Consider the following 16,869-nt stretch of genomic DNA (forward strand, 5'->3'; position numbering starts at 1 on the left):
TACACACCTGGACTGAGGTGGAGATGGAGAAGGAGACGAAAGTGTTGAGAGTCTCTGGGTTAGGCTAAAAGGGGTAAAAAACAAAGGTGATGTCGTCCTAGGAGTCTACTATAGGCCACCTAACCAGGTGGAAGAGGTGGATGAGGCTTTTTTAAAACAACTAACAAAATCATCCAAAGCCCAAGATTTGGTGGTGATGTTGGCAAAATAACACCGCGGGGCACAGACTATCCAATAAGTTCCTGGACTGCATTGCAGTTAACTTTTTATTTCAGAAGGTTGAAAAAACTACTGGGGGAAAGCTGTTCTAGACTTGATTTTAACAAATAGGGAGGAACTCGTTGAGAATTTGAAAGTAGAAGGCAGCTTGGGTGAAAGTGATCATGAAATCATAGAGTTTGCAATTCTAAGGAAGGGTAGAAGGGAGTACAGCAAATAGAGACAATAGATTTCAGGAAGACGAATTCTGGTAAGCTCAGAGAGCTGATACATAACGTCCCTTGGAATCAAGACTGAGAAGAAAACCAACTGAGGAGAGTTGGCAGTTTTTCAAAGGGACACTATTAAGGGCCCAAAAGCAAGCTATTCCACTGGATAGGAAAGATAGAAAATGTGGCAAAAGATCACCTTGGCTTAACCACAAGATCTTCCATGATCTAAAAAATAAAAAGGAGTAAAAAAAAAAAGTGGAAACTAGGACAGATTAGAAAGGATGAATATAGGCAAACAACACAGAAATGCAGGGGCAAGATTAGAAAGGCAAAGGCACAAAATGAGCTCAAACTAGCCATGGGAATAAAGGGAAACAAAAAGACTTTTTATCACTCCATTAGAAGCAAGAGGAAGACCAAGGACAGGGTAGGCCCACTGCTCAGTGAGGAGGGAGAAACAGTAACTGGAAACTTGGAAATGGCAGAGATGCTTAATAACTTCTTTGTTTCGGTCTTCACTGAGAAGTCTGAAGGAATGCCTAACATAGTGAATGCTAATATGAATGGAGTAAGTTTAGAAGATAAAATAAAAAAAAAAACAAATTAAAAATCACTTAGAAAAGTTAGATGCCTGCAAGTCACCACGGCCTGATGAAATGCATCCTAGAATACTCAACGAGCTAATAGAGTAGATATCTGAGCCTCTAGCTATTATCTTTGGAAAATCGTGGGAGACAGGAGAGATTCCAGAAGACTGGAAGGGGGCAAATATAGTGCCCATCTATAAAAAGGGAAATAAAAACAACCCAGGAAACTACAGACCAGTTAGTTTAACTTCTGTGCCAGGGAAGATAATGGAGCAAGTAATTAAGGAAATCATCTGCAAACATTTGGAATGTGGTAAGGTGATAAGGAATAGCCAGCATGGATTTGTAAAGAACAAATCATGTCAAACCAATCTGATAGCTTTCTTTGATCGGATAACGAGTCTTGAGGATAAGGGAGAAGTGGTGGATGTGGTATACCTAGACTTTAGTAAGGCATTTGATATCTTATTGATAAACTAGACAAATACAATTTAGATGGGGCTACTATAAGGTGGGTGCATAACTGGCTGGGTAACCGTACTCAGAGAGTAGTTATTAATGGTTCTCAATCCTGCTGGAAAGGTATAACAAGTGGGGTTCCGCAGGGGTCTGTTTTGGGGCCAGCTCTGTTCAATATCTTCATCAATGACTTAGATGTTGGCATAGAAAATACACTTATTATGTTTGCAGATGATACCAAACTGGGAGAGATTGCAACTGATTTGGAGAACAGGTTCATAATTCAAAATGATCTGGACAAATTGGAGAAATGGTCTGAGGTAAACAGGATGAAGTTTAACAAAAACAAATGCAAAGTGCTCCATTAAGGAAGGAAAAATCAGTTCCACACATACAAAATGGGAAGAGACTGTCTAGGAAGGAGTACAGCAGAAAGGGATCTAGGGGTTATAGTGGACCACAAGCTAAATATGAGTCAACAGTGTGATGCTGTTGCAAAAAAAAGCAAACGTGATTCTTGGATGCATTAACAGGTGTGTTGTGAGCAAGACAAGATAAGTCATTCTTCCTCTCTACTATGCTTTGGTTAGGCCTCAACTGGAGTATTGTGTCCAGTTCTGGGCACTGCATTTCAAGAAAGATGTGGAGAAATAGGAAAAGGTCCAGAGAAGAGCAACAAGAATGATTAAAGGTCTTGAGAAGATGACCTATGAATGAAGGCTGAAAGAATTGGGTTTGTTTAGTTTGAAAAAGAGAAGACTGAGAGGGGACATGATAGCAGTTTTCAGGTATCTAAGAGGGTGTCATCAGGAGGAGGGAGAAAACTTGTTCACCCTAGCCTCTAAGGATAGAACAAGAAGCAATAGGCTTAAACTGCAGCAAGGGCAGTTTAGGTTGGACATTAGGAAAAAGTTACTAACTGTCAGGGTGGTTAAACACTGGAATTAATGGCCTAGGGAGGTTGTGTAATCTCCATCTCTGGAGATATTTAAGAGTAGGTTAGATAAATGTCTGTCAGGAATGGTCTAGACAGTATTTGGTCCTGCCATGAGGGCAGGGGATGGGGACTCAATTACCTCTCGAGGTCTCTTCCAGTCCTAGAATCTATGAATCCATGAGTTCACAGATGCTATTGAACGGTTCAAATACAACCACAGGAATTGGTAGAACTCTCTTGGACAGTTTAAATGTAACCCAGGAGTTAGTTGAATGCTGTTGGATAGTTTAAATATAACCCAGGAGTTGGTTGAACATTATGGGTCATTCTTTCTAGCAACTCAAAGTCATTACAATAATATATTTACAAAAATATGCAAGGGTTTAACCCAAAACTGAAATGTTTCAAGGGTTTACAAACCTCTGCCATACTTTAGAACGAGCATTTGCTCCAAAGAGAATCAAAAATTTAAAAGCTCTGGGTATTTGTGGAGTGCTTACTCTATCACAACACACATTTTATTTCAGAAACAATCCCCAAACTTTAAGCATGAAAGAAACATGTTTAACAAACAAACAAACATGCCCCAAGACATTCACTGATATCTGCAAGGGCCCCCACTTGGGAATAGGAGTATAGTAATATTAAGTATTGTTGTATTGTTGTATATGTGTATTTACTGTTTTTTCATTGAAACAAAAATCTGTATTTTAACTAAAAGAAAAATATTAGCCAAAAGCAGCCCAGTTGTGCAGACAATTTAATTCCCCCATCCCAGCTCACAAAAGGCAATGTTAGGGGATAGGTGCCTAAAGTCCTTAAGTATCTATTAATTCATAGTTGTGGTGATTGAATCAACCTGCTAACTACAGACTTTTGAAGTCTGTTTGAAACTGAGGTTACATCTATACTTCCAAAGTTACAGCGCCTTTTAAAGTCTGCTTGAAACAAAGAGTTAGGATGGTATAAAAACCTCAGTTTTTTGGACACAATCCTCTTTCAAGAGAAACTATCTTGAATTGAATTGCTGCTGGAGAAGATATGCTCCCTGTTTTTAACTCTGAAAATACATATTATGTAATGTCACTCTTTGGCCATGCTGTCTTTACTAAATAATAGTACCTCTCTTCCTTGCAGTGTGTTCTATTTAGCATGGAACCAGTATCTTTAAGCTGCATTTCATCACCAGGCCAAGGTAAAAACCAAAACCCATTTTTAACTATATCTGTGTTTAATACTGTTAAAATAGAAAAAAGTCAGATATCACACAGATTGTACAGGGGTTTGATCAATTTAGGGAATAATGCTAACTATTTTTTTTTGCTTGTTCTTTAACCCAAAGGCCCAAACACACATGGGGAGAAACAGAACAACCATGTGCCGGCAACCCTATATCCTGTGGTAGCAGGTAACTTTCTGCAATTGGCTTTTAAATGAATGTGGGTTTATTGAAAAATATTTTGTTGCAAACTGCTGGTTTTACACTGCTGCAGTTTTATGGCTGCAAACTGATGGTATGGTGTGTTTCAAACTAACAGTGTTTTTCTGTGCAAAATGGTTTTTAAATGATTTTTAAAAGCAATTTGGTTTTTATTCTGCAAGAAAAAATAGATTTTTTTTAAACGGGTTGTTTGTCCTCTTAAAAGAGTTGGCTTTAATGTTTAAATTGTTAGTGATTCAGGGGCCTAAGCTAGAGATAAGTGTGGGTGTTTTAAAAAGTATTTTGTTGCAAATTGTTGGTTTGGTGTTTTAAACTGCTGGGTTGTGTGTGTGTGTTTGTGCAAAACATAGGGTTTTTTTTTTTGTTTTAAAAAGTATATGGCTGCACACTATTGGTTTGGTATGTTTCAAACTAATAGGGGTTTCTGTGCAAAACTGTGTTTTAAAATGGATTTTAAAAGTTGGTTTTTAAAGCAGTTTAGTTTTATTCTGCAAAAAGAGATGTGATTTTAATAATGTTTGTGGGTTGTTGCTGTTGTTGTTTTGTTTTGTTTTTAAAGTGGTAGAAATAAATTCAAAATCTATGTTTTTTGTACAGCCAGAAATGGATTGTTTTGTTTTAAAGCTATGACTTTTTAAATAGAAAAATACACTAATTAGTATTTTATTTTATTTTTAATTTGCAACACATGTTGACAAGACATATTGTCTGCTCCACAGTACAGTCAAAACATGAGAGATCCTTAGACCAGAGAGCAAACAAGCTCAAAAGAAAAAGGAAAAAGGCAGCTGAAAAGGAAAATTCACCGGCATCAGTCACTGATGGATGGATGATTGAAGCCCAGTAAATATATTTTGCTTATTGGTTTGGTTGATTTATGAAGTTGTGTATTTTAGGTAAATACTAGTTGTAGGTGAGAAAGATGGTAAAGTTAAGTTTTGTAAAATGTTTTTTTCCGCTTAATCAGGCATGTGCAGTTGTCCTGACAATGCTGTAGTCAAAGCTACAGGGACACTTCCACCAGAGCTGCTGAAGAACCAGGAATCTGCGTTGAGACGTTTAACAACGCCAACGCAAAATAGCACAAGAGTGCAGATGAAGCATCAAGGCAGTCCAAACCTCACATACATCAAACCCAAGGACAAAACAAAAGACTATGGTAAAAATCAACCACGTAAACACAACTCCAGTTTCTCAGCAGCCACCACCACACCAAGCCCTGAGAAATCTATGAGCGAAAACGCCCACATGCACAAACCCAGAGCATGCGATCTAGGGGTTGTGAATGAAAAATCAAAGACTGAGAATCCATTCTCCCAACACCATAAGCTCATCACATCTTCCCAATACTCTATTATTTGGGAAAAGTACGACGCTTCAGTCAGAAAACTGATGGACGCTGTTGTCATAAACAGATAGCTAAGGGTTAATGTCTCTTTCACCTGGAAATGAGTAACCGGAAACATCTGACCAGAGGACCAATCAGGAAACAAGACTTTTTAAAATCTGGGTGGAGGGAAGTTTGTGTGTGAGTCCTTTGTTCTTTGTCTTGTGCCTGTACTCTCTCAGCTATGAGATGATTTTTCTGTCTCCTGCTTTCTAATCTTCTGTTTCCAAGTTGTGAGTACAAAGAGATAAGACAGTGGTTTATACTGGTTTTTTTTTTTTGTATTTACATGTGTGTAGTTGCTGGAGTGTTTTGAATTGTATTCTTTTTGAATAAGGCTGTTTATTCATATTTCTTTTAAGCAATTGACCCTGTATTTGTCACCTTAATACATAGAGACCATTTTTATGTATTTTTTCTTTCTTTTTATATAAAGCTTTCTTTTTAAGACCTGTTGGAGTTTTCTTTAGTGGGAATTCCAGGGAATTGAGCCTGTAGCTCACCAGGGAATTGGTGGGAGGAAGAAGTCAGGGGAAATCTCTGTGTGTTAGATTTACTAGCCTGACTTTGCATGCCCTCTGGGTAAGGGGGAAGAGAGATTAGATATCTCAGTACTAGTGTTTTCCAGGACTGGAAACGGAGAGGGTGGAGTCCCTCTATTTAGACTCACGGAGCTTGCTTCTGTGTATCTCTCCAGCAACCCAGGGAGGGAACACCTGGGAAGGAGGAGGGGGAAGGGAAATAGTTTATTCTCCCTTGTTGTGAGACTCAAGGAATTTGGGTCTTGGGGTCCCCAGAGAAGGTTTTTGGGGGGACCAGAGTGCCCCAAAACACTCTAATTTTTTGGGTGGTGGCAGCTTTACCAGGTCCACGCTGGTAACTAAGCTTGGAGGTTTTCATGCTAACACCCATATTTTGGATGCTAAGGTCCAAATCTGGGAATATGTTATGACAGTTGTATCCTTGGGGGTTCTAAAAGAAGGGTATTCCAAAAACATTTGGGGAAAATATGACGCTTCGTTCAGAATACTGGTGGATACTGTATCCTTGGAGGTTCTAAAAGAAAGGAGGGCTGGAAACTGCATAAAAATGCAAAGGCTTTTGTGGGTAACTTTTTGAAAACTACTTCAATTTTTCCAAAGGGTGGCCCTGAGCCGGCGAGACTATTCTTGAAAAGCGGCCTGGGTAAAAGGGGCACCCTCAAGGGTACACATCAGCTAAGGTGTAAACAAAAGGGAGGAAAGCACTTGGGGGATAAAGAGATGGCTGCCAAAAAGTTCTAGGTTGAACCCCACTAAATGCCAAATCGCTAAACTGTTTTTTAAATTCTCTGTGGGGTAAATTCGGCCAAAGAACAAACTTACCCAGTACCAGCATCATGAGAGACCCTAGTGACCTCTTTCAGTACCTGCTTTTCCCCAATTACGAGGTTTCATCCTGCAAGACTATCAACAATGAAATAGCATGTGTGCTTGGAAGCACACAAAAGACTGATATTCAGTCTCTGGCAATACCAATATCTTCATAGCCTCTTAACGCCTGCTTAGAACTATACAACCTTCTAGACAGGCTGCAAGAGCAGTGTGTATGCCACGACACTGACTCGGTGATATCTGTGAAAAGGGAGGGTGACTGGAATCCCCCTCTGGGGAATTATTTAGAGGACCTCATGAGTGAGATCCCACCAGCTCAACACATCACCGAGTTTATGTCGGTATGCCCGAAAACATATAAACTGTCACGAGGAATATAAAGATATAAGCTGTCATGAGGAATGGCTTGTATGAAAGTCAAAGAGATTACCCTGAATATAGAAAACAGTGAAAAGATCAACTTTGACAGTTTGAAGATCTAGTCCCGGACTATTGCACGGGCCTCCGAGAAAACACCTCAGTAAAAAATAGTAGTACAGCAGCCCTTTATCTTAAGGATCAAACATCAGTGGCAAATAAAGACAAAACCCTTAAGAAAATGCAGAAAGTCATTTACAATGAGAGGGTCCTAGGAGAAGGGTATAAGACCTGGCTCTACTGCTTCTGAAAATGGAGACAAGGTGGAACCACCCCTTTTCTGCAATTCCCTCACGGCGGAGCAATTGCAGGAAAAGTTACTTTATAAAAATGTGTTGGATAATGTCGAACAAACATTATGTTATGCCTGAGAATATTGTGTGATGTTAGAGTTATTGGCAACCGCTGTATAAAAAACTGCTCTGTAAATATCCTTTCATCAATTTTGTGGAGGTGCTGCCCGATGTTTTTGACTATGACTGTTTGTTTCATACCAATAAAGTAAATATGATTATAGTAGATGATCTGATGAACTCTGCTTGTGAAAGTGATGAAATCAAAAAAGCCTTTACAAAATATGTGCATCACAGGAACCTGAGCATTATGTCTATAGTTCAGAACCTATTTTGTCAGGGAAAAAAGAATCGCACGATTAACCTAAACACAGAATACATGGTTCTGTTCAAGACCCCTAGGGATAAATTACAGATCTCTATGCTAGCTCAGCAATTTCATATAATTTCACACAATGCATGTAAGATATCATATGAAAGGTTATGATCTGCTGAAACCCATTGTTCTGTCAACATGCATATATAGTTAATGTGTATGAAATTATGAGATTCTCCACTGCTATTTACCAGTGACAACAAAGGAAGTGATCCACTCCCAGAAGGATGCTAAATGACCATTAATCAGCAGGGGAGTGGTAAACAAGGGATTTACAATGTTGTAAGAGGCTGTATGAGCATCACACAGTTGGAGACTGCACAATTCTGTGGCTCAGAAAAGACCCCCAGGACATGTCTGGGCTTGTGTTTTGCAGGCACATGGACTGAGGATATAAAATAGAGGACAATGGCATCATGCTTTTACCTTTCTCCTCCCCCATCTATGCTGGAAGCAGCAAGAATGCTGGGAAGACAAAGGCGTGAACTGAGGAGACTAGTCCCAAGCTTAAAGGGGAAACCTGTGTAATAAAAACGGTAACCTACCTGCAACATCCAGTGGAGTGAAAAAACTACTTGATCCAAACACTGCCTGGTCTAATAAGGTTTGAGAGTTAGACTTTTGCACTTACCTTTTTTTTTTCTTGGTTAACTTTCTCTGACCTTTTGTGCTTAGCACTTATAATTCCTTAAAATCTCTCTTTCTGCAGTTACTAAACCTGTTTTATATTTTTACCTAAAACAGTGTGTTTTTGTTGAAGTGCTTGGGAAATCTCAGCTCAGTTTACAAAGACTTGTGTGTATCCTCTCCACATCAAGAGAGGGGCAGAGTGAGTAATAAACTTACAGTGGTCAGGCTTCTGACCAGAGCAAGACTGTATATTCCAGAGATGAAAGGCTGGGGGTTTGGGAGATTTGCTTGTGCCTTTCTCTGTGTAATTTTGAGCAACTCAGGGAGCATTCATGCAATTTGATTGGGGATTGGAGGGGGCGCTTTACCTGCTGTCGTGCTGAGTGAGAACAGTGCCTGAGGGGTTTGCTGCTTGTCACTAGCAGAGCACTGTGAGAGACAGCCCAGGCTAGAGAGTTAAAGAGGCACAGCAGTACCCTAGTTTCATGTTATGCCCCAGAGATCCCTTCCCAAGGAGTTGTCCATCTTTTATCTCCATTCAATTTGACATGAACAGGGTCACCAGATTCTAGACATGGCTGTACTCAGACTGAATTACATCTGCTGTATAAATGTTTATGAGCTCTTAGCCTTTTTATCTAGTTTGGCTCCCTTCTTCATAACTGGCCACTTTGGAGACAGATTCTTGTTCAAAGTTGGAACAGGAGTTCTGCGTTCTCTTCCCATCAGGAGTTGTGCTGACCTAGACCAGTGGCTGCTATTGGTATTGGTATTGATCTGTAACTCAGAAGAGCAAGGAATAGATCTTCCTGCTGTAGGATTTTCTTGGCAACCGGTACAATTTTCTCAGCCTCTCTTTTCTTGTGGGTTATGTGGGCCACTAATAATATGATCAAAACCATATTTCATTCAGAACAACTTAAATTCTGCTGCAGTGAACTGTGATCTGTTGTCTATCACTAGATCTTTTGAAATACCAAAGTCAGCAAAAGTGCACTTCAATTGCTCAGCAATACTGTGGCACGTTATATCTTTCAAGTACTGTACATTCTTTCTATATAGCTGGAAAAATAGTTCATAATGCCTGTGATGTCCTCTGAATTTGCATAAAACTGCAGCTACTGTTTTCCAATGTCTCTCAGGTAGAATGTTGTTATTAAAGGATCTTTCTGTTGGGTTGATCTGTTAGTTCTGCAGTGTTCACATGCAGATAATTTAGTCTTTATTCTTTCTGTCCACACTGACCGGTTGGCATGTTTGCGGCATTTAGCTAATCCTTAATATCCTTCATCGATGACGTTTAGGATTTCTCCTCTCATTTCATTTGGAATTATGATACAATTGCCTTTAACCATGAGTTCATTTGACTCTCTATATTGTCCGTGGTCAGTGAATTAGTCTCTTGCCATTTCCATAGTGTCCTTTAGATACTTGGGCCTGAAGCCCCAATGTAATTTAGAATTTCCTGAAGTTGTGTGTCTGTCCAGATTGTTGTTTGTAACTGGTGTTGTCTTTTATTTAACACTTGTCTGTATGTGTCCACAGCATCCATGTGCACATTTATGTCATCTTCGAGCTCAAAGGTAACTGAAGTGATTCCAGGGTCTGTGACAGTGTGTCTGCTACTACCAGATTTTCCCAGAAACATATTTATCAGTTGGGTTAAATTGCATTAACCTTGTCAAAAGACATTAGCATCTCAGCGGTACTTGATCCAGGTCTTTCCCATTGATGAGGATTACAAGTATCTTATGGTCTGTTATCAGTGTAAATGTATCCAGTCAACACTGATATCTCTAAAAGTTCTCATCTGCCCATACATTTCCCAGGCACTCCTCTTCAATCTGTGCATGTTGTTTTTCTGCATCTATGAGGGCTTAAGAGCAAAATGCAACTAGCTTCCACTGAGAGCCATGTTGTTGCATCAATACACCACCCAGGCCAGAGCTGCTTGCATCTGTCTGGACCAGTATGGGTCTGTTCACATCACAGTACTTGAGAACTGCAGCCATTGAGATAATTTATTTTATCCTTTTCAAGGCAATTTCTTGGTTTGGCCCCCATAACCAAGATGTGTTGGACTTCAACAGTGGTAATTCAGTGGTTTTGTCATTGTAGAAAGGTCTTGTAGGTATCCACCAAGATAATTTACCATCCCCAGTACATCTCAGTTCAGTTACATATGTTGGTGCATTCAGTTCTCAAATTGCTTTTACTGTCTCAGGGCTAGGACTGATTCCGTCTTTGTTTAGTGTCTCTCCCTAAAACTTGATTTGGGGTAGGCAGAAAATGCATTTTTCTTTGTTTAGCTTCAGTCGAAACTGAGTGATTAGGCTTTGGACTTCACTGAGGGCTTTGTTGTTCCTTCTGAGGAGGAAGTCATAAAATGCTCTGAGGATATATTATTCTCTCACAACTGCTTCATTATATTTTTTAACATCACACAGATTCATATTTACCCATTTTGTCTTTCTAACTGGTACCGTCAGGGAACGCCATGCTGTTGGCTGGGAGATCTTCTTGGTTATGTCAATCGATTCCATTCTCTTTAACTCACTTTCGACTTTATGAAGTAAGTGGATATGAATCCTACAAGGTATATATACACTTATACATGTTCAGTATTGTTTTCTAAGTTTATTTGTACTGGATCTCCTTTCAAAAATCCAATATCAACAAATATTTCATTAAGTTCTTCCACCTATCTCACTAGGCCCATCATGGCTGCCATGCTGGGGCTGAGAAGGCTGTTGGTCTGTGCTCCTTTCATAATATCTGAATTCCCAACTTTGTTGTCTACAGTACAAAATTAGATCAACTTAAGTTAGGTCGATCTACAGCCACTCTAGTAATTAAATTGGCTGTTGGTGTCTATGCTACCCTCCTTTTGCCAGTGATGTGTGTCCTCACCTGAAGCGCTTGCGCTGAGTGAAGTGGAGCATTGTGGTGCATTGACAACCGCAGTGTGGGGTATTGACAGCCACATAGAGCTCACAGGTGGTCCTCCCTCCCCCTCACTGTCATTAGGCTGACAGCCCAAGCTGTGAGCCAAGCACAAGGTTCAATTTCACAGCAGGGAGCCTACCAGCAGTTAAACTGACGTTCTTGTCAGTTCCATGGCAGCTATTATTTCACATTTCACCTCCAGCTCCAGTTGTCATCCCTTGTGGGGTTCACAGCTGGAGCCCCCTCCTTGCCCCAGGGCTGACAGACCGAGCTCTCAGCCCCATGCAGTGTTCAGAGATGGAGGTCCGGGAACTCACCTCACAGACATGAGGCTCAGGTTCTAGCCCCCACTCTGTGTGATGTGGAGAAAGTATTTGAATTCAGATCTCCTGCACTACCGAAGAGTGTGCTGGTGTGAATTTTTCTCACTTTGAAGCTGTCAGAGATAGAACACAGCCCTAGAGCCAAATTACCGGGGTTTCACAGTTCTATTTACAGTTGTATGTTTTTATGAGTGCACAGGTGTGATTTTCAGCTGCTATCATCTCTTATAAGAATGTTTATGTAAGAGATGGAGCTAATAGCAGAGTTTACACAGAGGGGAGGAAGGAGCGACATTGCCTGAAGAGAAATGAGTGGTGGAAGAGAAACCACTTTCTTCCTCCCTCAGGCCCTGAGAGAATATGAGATTTGTGTAGATGAGGTTCTGTAGTTCAGTCTGAGTTTTACAAGGATTAATCTCTGTATCTCACATAAGAGAATGTTGGGACCAGGGGCGGCTCCAGGTGTCAGTGCAGGAAGCATTTGCCTGGGGCGGCAAGCCGCAGGGAGCAGCCTACCAGTCGCTGTGAGGGCGGCAGTCAGGCTGCCTCGGTGGCATGCCTGCAGGAGGTTCACCAGTTCTGCAGCTTCAGCAGCAATTCAGCGGCAGGAACGCCGAAGGCACGGGACCAGCAGACCTCCTGCAGGCATGCCACAAAAGGTGGCCTGACTGCCGTGCTTGGGGCGGCAAAATACATAGAGCTGTCCCAGGTTGGGACCCTTTTTTTCAACACATACCTGAGACAAATCTTTCTCGATCAGAGTGAGTGTTTGCACGTGCATGTATGTGCACTTTCCAGTATGCATCAAAGAATCTGTTACAAAAGCTTTCTCTGCTAGGAAGAAATATACTAACTCCTGCAAGAGGCAAGCAAAGCAAGGGAGAGCTGATTGAATAGTTTTAAAATAAAAAAATCATTATAATTGCTGTTTTGAAGACAGCAAATTTCAAAGAAATTTCCTTTTCGTGAAACAACTTCAAAAAGAAACATGATGGCTTTTTAATTTTTATTTTCAAATATTTGATTTTTTTAATTTCACACACTAATTAATAGGTAGCAGGTTTAAAACCAAAAGGAAGTACTTCTTCACCCTATTCAAAATCAACCTGTGGAAAATGTTGCCGGGGGTGTTGTGAAGGCCAAAATTATAATGGGGTTCAAAAAAGAATAAGATAAGTTCCTGGAGTTTAGGTCCATAAGTTCCTGGAGGTTAGGTCCATCAATGGCTATTAGTCAAGATGGTCATGGATGGAATCATAGAAGATTAGGGTTGGAAGAGACCTCAAGAGGTCATCTAGTCCAACCCCCTGCTCAAAGCAGGACCCACCTGAATTAATCATCCCAGCCAGGGCTTTGTCAAGCCAGGCTTTAAAAACCTCTCAGGATAGAGATTCCGCCACCTCCCTAGGTAACCCATTCCAGTGCGTCACCACCCTCCTAGTGAAAGAGTTTTTCCTTATATCTAACCTGGACTTCCCCCACAGCAACTTGAGACCATTGCTCCTTGTTATGTCATCTACTACCACTGAGAACAGCCAAGCTCCATCCTCTTTGGAAGTCCCTTCAGGTAGTTAAAGGCTGCTATCAAATCCCCCCTCACTCTTCTCTTCTGCAGACTAAATAAACCCAGTCCCCTCAGCCTCTCCTCATAAGTCATTTGCCTCAGCTTCCCAATCATTTTTGTTGCACTCTGCTGGACTGTCTCCAATTTGTTCACATCCTTTCTGTAGTGGAGGGACCAAAATTGGACACAATACTCCTGATGTGGCCTCACCAGTGCCGAATAGAGGGGAATAATCACTTCCCTCGATCTGCTGACAATGCTCCTACTAATGCAACTCAATATGCCATTAACCATTTTGGTAATAAGGGCACCCTGTTGACTCATATCTAGCTTCTCATCCACTATAATCCCCAGTTTCTTTTCTGCAGAACTGCTGCTTAACCAGTCAATCTCCATCCTGTAGTGGTGCATGGGATTCTTCTGTCCCAAGTGCAGGACTCTGCACTTGTTCTGTTGAACATCATCAGATTTCTTTTGGCCCAACCCCCAATTTGTCTAGGTCACTTTGTACCCTATCCTGTACTGAGTTACATGAACCAGTGGTCTGGCCTAGTATGTTCATTCTTATGTATAAGTTTATTTAATGAAGAACAGAGATTCAAGTGATAGGAAGTAGAAATATTGGAAACAAAATGGTACATATAAAATATCATAATATGCATTCTAGAGCCTAAACTTAACTTGTCACATCATATAGATCAAAAGTTCACACAAAATACTTCCAGTGTTTTACAGCCAAGCTTGGCTGTGATTTTCCATTCATGAAGGGAATTAGATGTTTTCTTTTAATATCAATTTCTCTCAAGCAAAGACCTATTGAGGTAGGTTCCAAATATATGAGGCTCCCACCTTGCCAAAAATTTTCACAAGGCAATGGTTTAAAGCTTGTAGACATATATAACACCAGGGGGAAATCTCTCTTTGAATTTATGTTCTCCGTGTAGAAGAGGACACAGTTGTTGCTGGTTTCCACCTGCATCATCACACGATCATCCTGAAGCTTTAAAGAAGGAACTGTTAAAGAGGCTCCATTATTAACAAGCATTAAATGTAAGAAGTGTCCCAGATCGTGCAGAAATGGCCATGTGATGACATGCTCCACCACGACCTTCACTGGGAAGAGTAGAAGGAAACACACACACAAGTCTAAGCTAGTCTGCAGCAGTTTGACAGGAAATCCACACACAGCTTGGGTATAATGATTGTTTCATTAAGTGGGTTACTGGTTGTATGGAATGAAGGGGATGGCAATGTGTCCTGAGCCAGGTGGGCTCTACTGAATGCCCGCATGGTTCAGAACACTGCTTGGCTGGCCTGGTCCTCTCCTTTTACCCAGTCCAGAGTATAACAGTCTGTACCCCACTCTGCCCCAGGGTTGTTTATTCGCGTCACTCCCATCCTTTACCTTTCGCAGGGATGATCTGAGAGGGATAAAGCCTGAGGACATCTTGCCATCAACAATGGTCATGCTGGAGCTATTGCTCTTCCTGGCATAACTGAAACTGGAGAGACTGGATCAGTCTGCACCACAAATGAGGAAATGTTCTTCTTCAAAGCACAAATAGCCTGTGAAGACCTTTCTGACGTACCTGTTCCATTGTGATTATTTAATTACATCTTGGAGAGAGAGGATAGCAAAGAGCCCCCTGGCCATGAGAGGAGGCCTCTTAATACAGCGCCTGGTTTCTATGGTGCTGGGTGCTCTATAAACACCTAGAGACAGAAAGGGTGTTGCCATGAAACACAGTAAGTTCCATGCAGAGTGAGGGATCTAATATTCTAGGCGTTTGACTAGGACCATAGTACAAATTATTGAACCCTGTTAACTGGGGGCCATTGAATACAAATCACATTTGGGGAGAGGTCCCACTATCAGGAACAGGCAATAGGTGTCTCAGCAGGAAGAAGTGCTTCAGGGGACTCAGGTGCCACAGGGGTGTGGCTGGAGTAGGATGACCATATTTCCCAAAGGGAAAACAGGACAATGCAAGGGGATGGCTCAAGCTGCTTGCCCGAGCCACTCTCCCCATGCAGGACAGGGGCCACTGCTAAATCAAGCTCTGCCTGCCCCCTGCATGAGGCTGTCGCTGCTTGCTTGAGTCCTTCCTGCCCCCCGTGCGAGGCTGTTGCCGCTCACTGGTGCCCTGCCTGCCCCCTACCTGAGCACTTACCTGTCCCCCTGTGCAGGGCTACCATCGCCCCTCCCCCCTGCACCACACTTAAAAGAGCAAATGGGACAAATGCCCACTTTTGCCAAAAAAAGTCAGGACAGCCAGGACTGGGCTTAAAAAAGGGACTGTCCCAGCCAAAATGGGACAGATGGCCACCCTAGCCTGGAGAGAACCCAGCGTACTTACAATGGCTGTTGCAATGTGGTTACTGCCATGTAAATTATTCAATGGTCATATGCATGTTGTGGTTTGTATTCATTCCTATAGCAACAAGGTGGTTAAAGTGGTGCAGGGAGCAAACGTGAATCATCCTTATTGTAAAACACCACTAACATTGTACTCGACTGTCTAGTGTATGTGTGCACTGCAGGGCATAGTTGGATGGAATAAGCAATGCTTAGTTGTGGGCCCTATAATGAACATAACAACATAAGAATGGCCGTACTGCTTGAAGAGATTAATAAGACATAACAGGAATTAATCATACACAACACAGATATAAATGATCTTATAGGCCTTAATTTTCAGGTAGACTTTGAGTGGAGTAAGAACACTGAACTATGGAATCTGTCTTACCACCATAGAAAGCATTGTTAATGATGACCATAGTATTCCAGAGCAGTTAGACCTTGAGGAAGTGTATGTCTTTTTAGGTTAAAACAGAGCATGCTAACTCTGAGAGAATTCCCCTGGACAAAATCCTCATCCTCATGCAGAAAGCAAGTCACATCCTGCAAAGGGGGTAGAAGGGTCCAAGAGACCGGCTAAATAAAATGGGGCCGTGAATCATGAGACTGACAAAATATGTTTCAACAGCCTTTACCTTGTGCCAGGAAAGTCTAGGGATCCACCAATAACACTCCATTTGTCACACTGGCTACCTTTTTCAGGGTCTATTCTACAGCAGAAAAGATTTGATGGTATAGCTATACAAGTATAGCTATATTAAACCCTTCTAGTGCACATTAAGTATCTACCAGCAAAAACATGATTATACCAGTTCCCCAAACAAAATAAGGACTTTTATACTGGTATAACTGCGTCTATACTAGGGCTTTTGCCAGTATAGAAGTGTTGTAAAAAATCATACCCCTAATCAACATTTTTATACCTGCAAAAGATTCTAGTGTAGACCTGGTCTAAGTGTTAGTGTTCTCTTCTGTAAAATGGAGATGATGATAATATTAATCCAGGGATGAAAAGGTCTTTAACTTCTTCAGAAGGAAGATGTGGTACATGTGAAGTGCTATTATTACTCAGAGGAACTGGAATAACCTCATATGTGGAGGGACACAAAGTTTCTAACTTGTTTTGTAAATCAGGAAATAGGTGGACTAGAACATTATGTTCTTCTACTGGGCAGTATTGCTCTATGGGGCCTTGTAGCAAAGAGGTGTGGCCTCCTTTGGAGATTGACAGTGAGGGGGGGCCAGACAGCTCCTGGTGGGCGGAACCAGGAAGCAGAGGGGCGGGACAGGAGCAGGAAATATAAAAGGTGGGTGCTGTAGGGTAGTCAGGAGGCAGCTGCTAGAAG

This window comes from Gopherus flavomarginatus, chromosome 1 (genome assembly GCF_025201925.1).
Source record: "Gopherus flavomarginatus isolate rGopFla2 chromosome 1, rGopFla2.mat.asm, whole genome shotgun sequence".
In the NCBI taxonomy this organism is placed as follows: domain Eukaryota; kingdom Metazoa; phylum Chordata; order Testudines; family Testudinidae; genus Gopherus; species Gopherus flavomarginatus.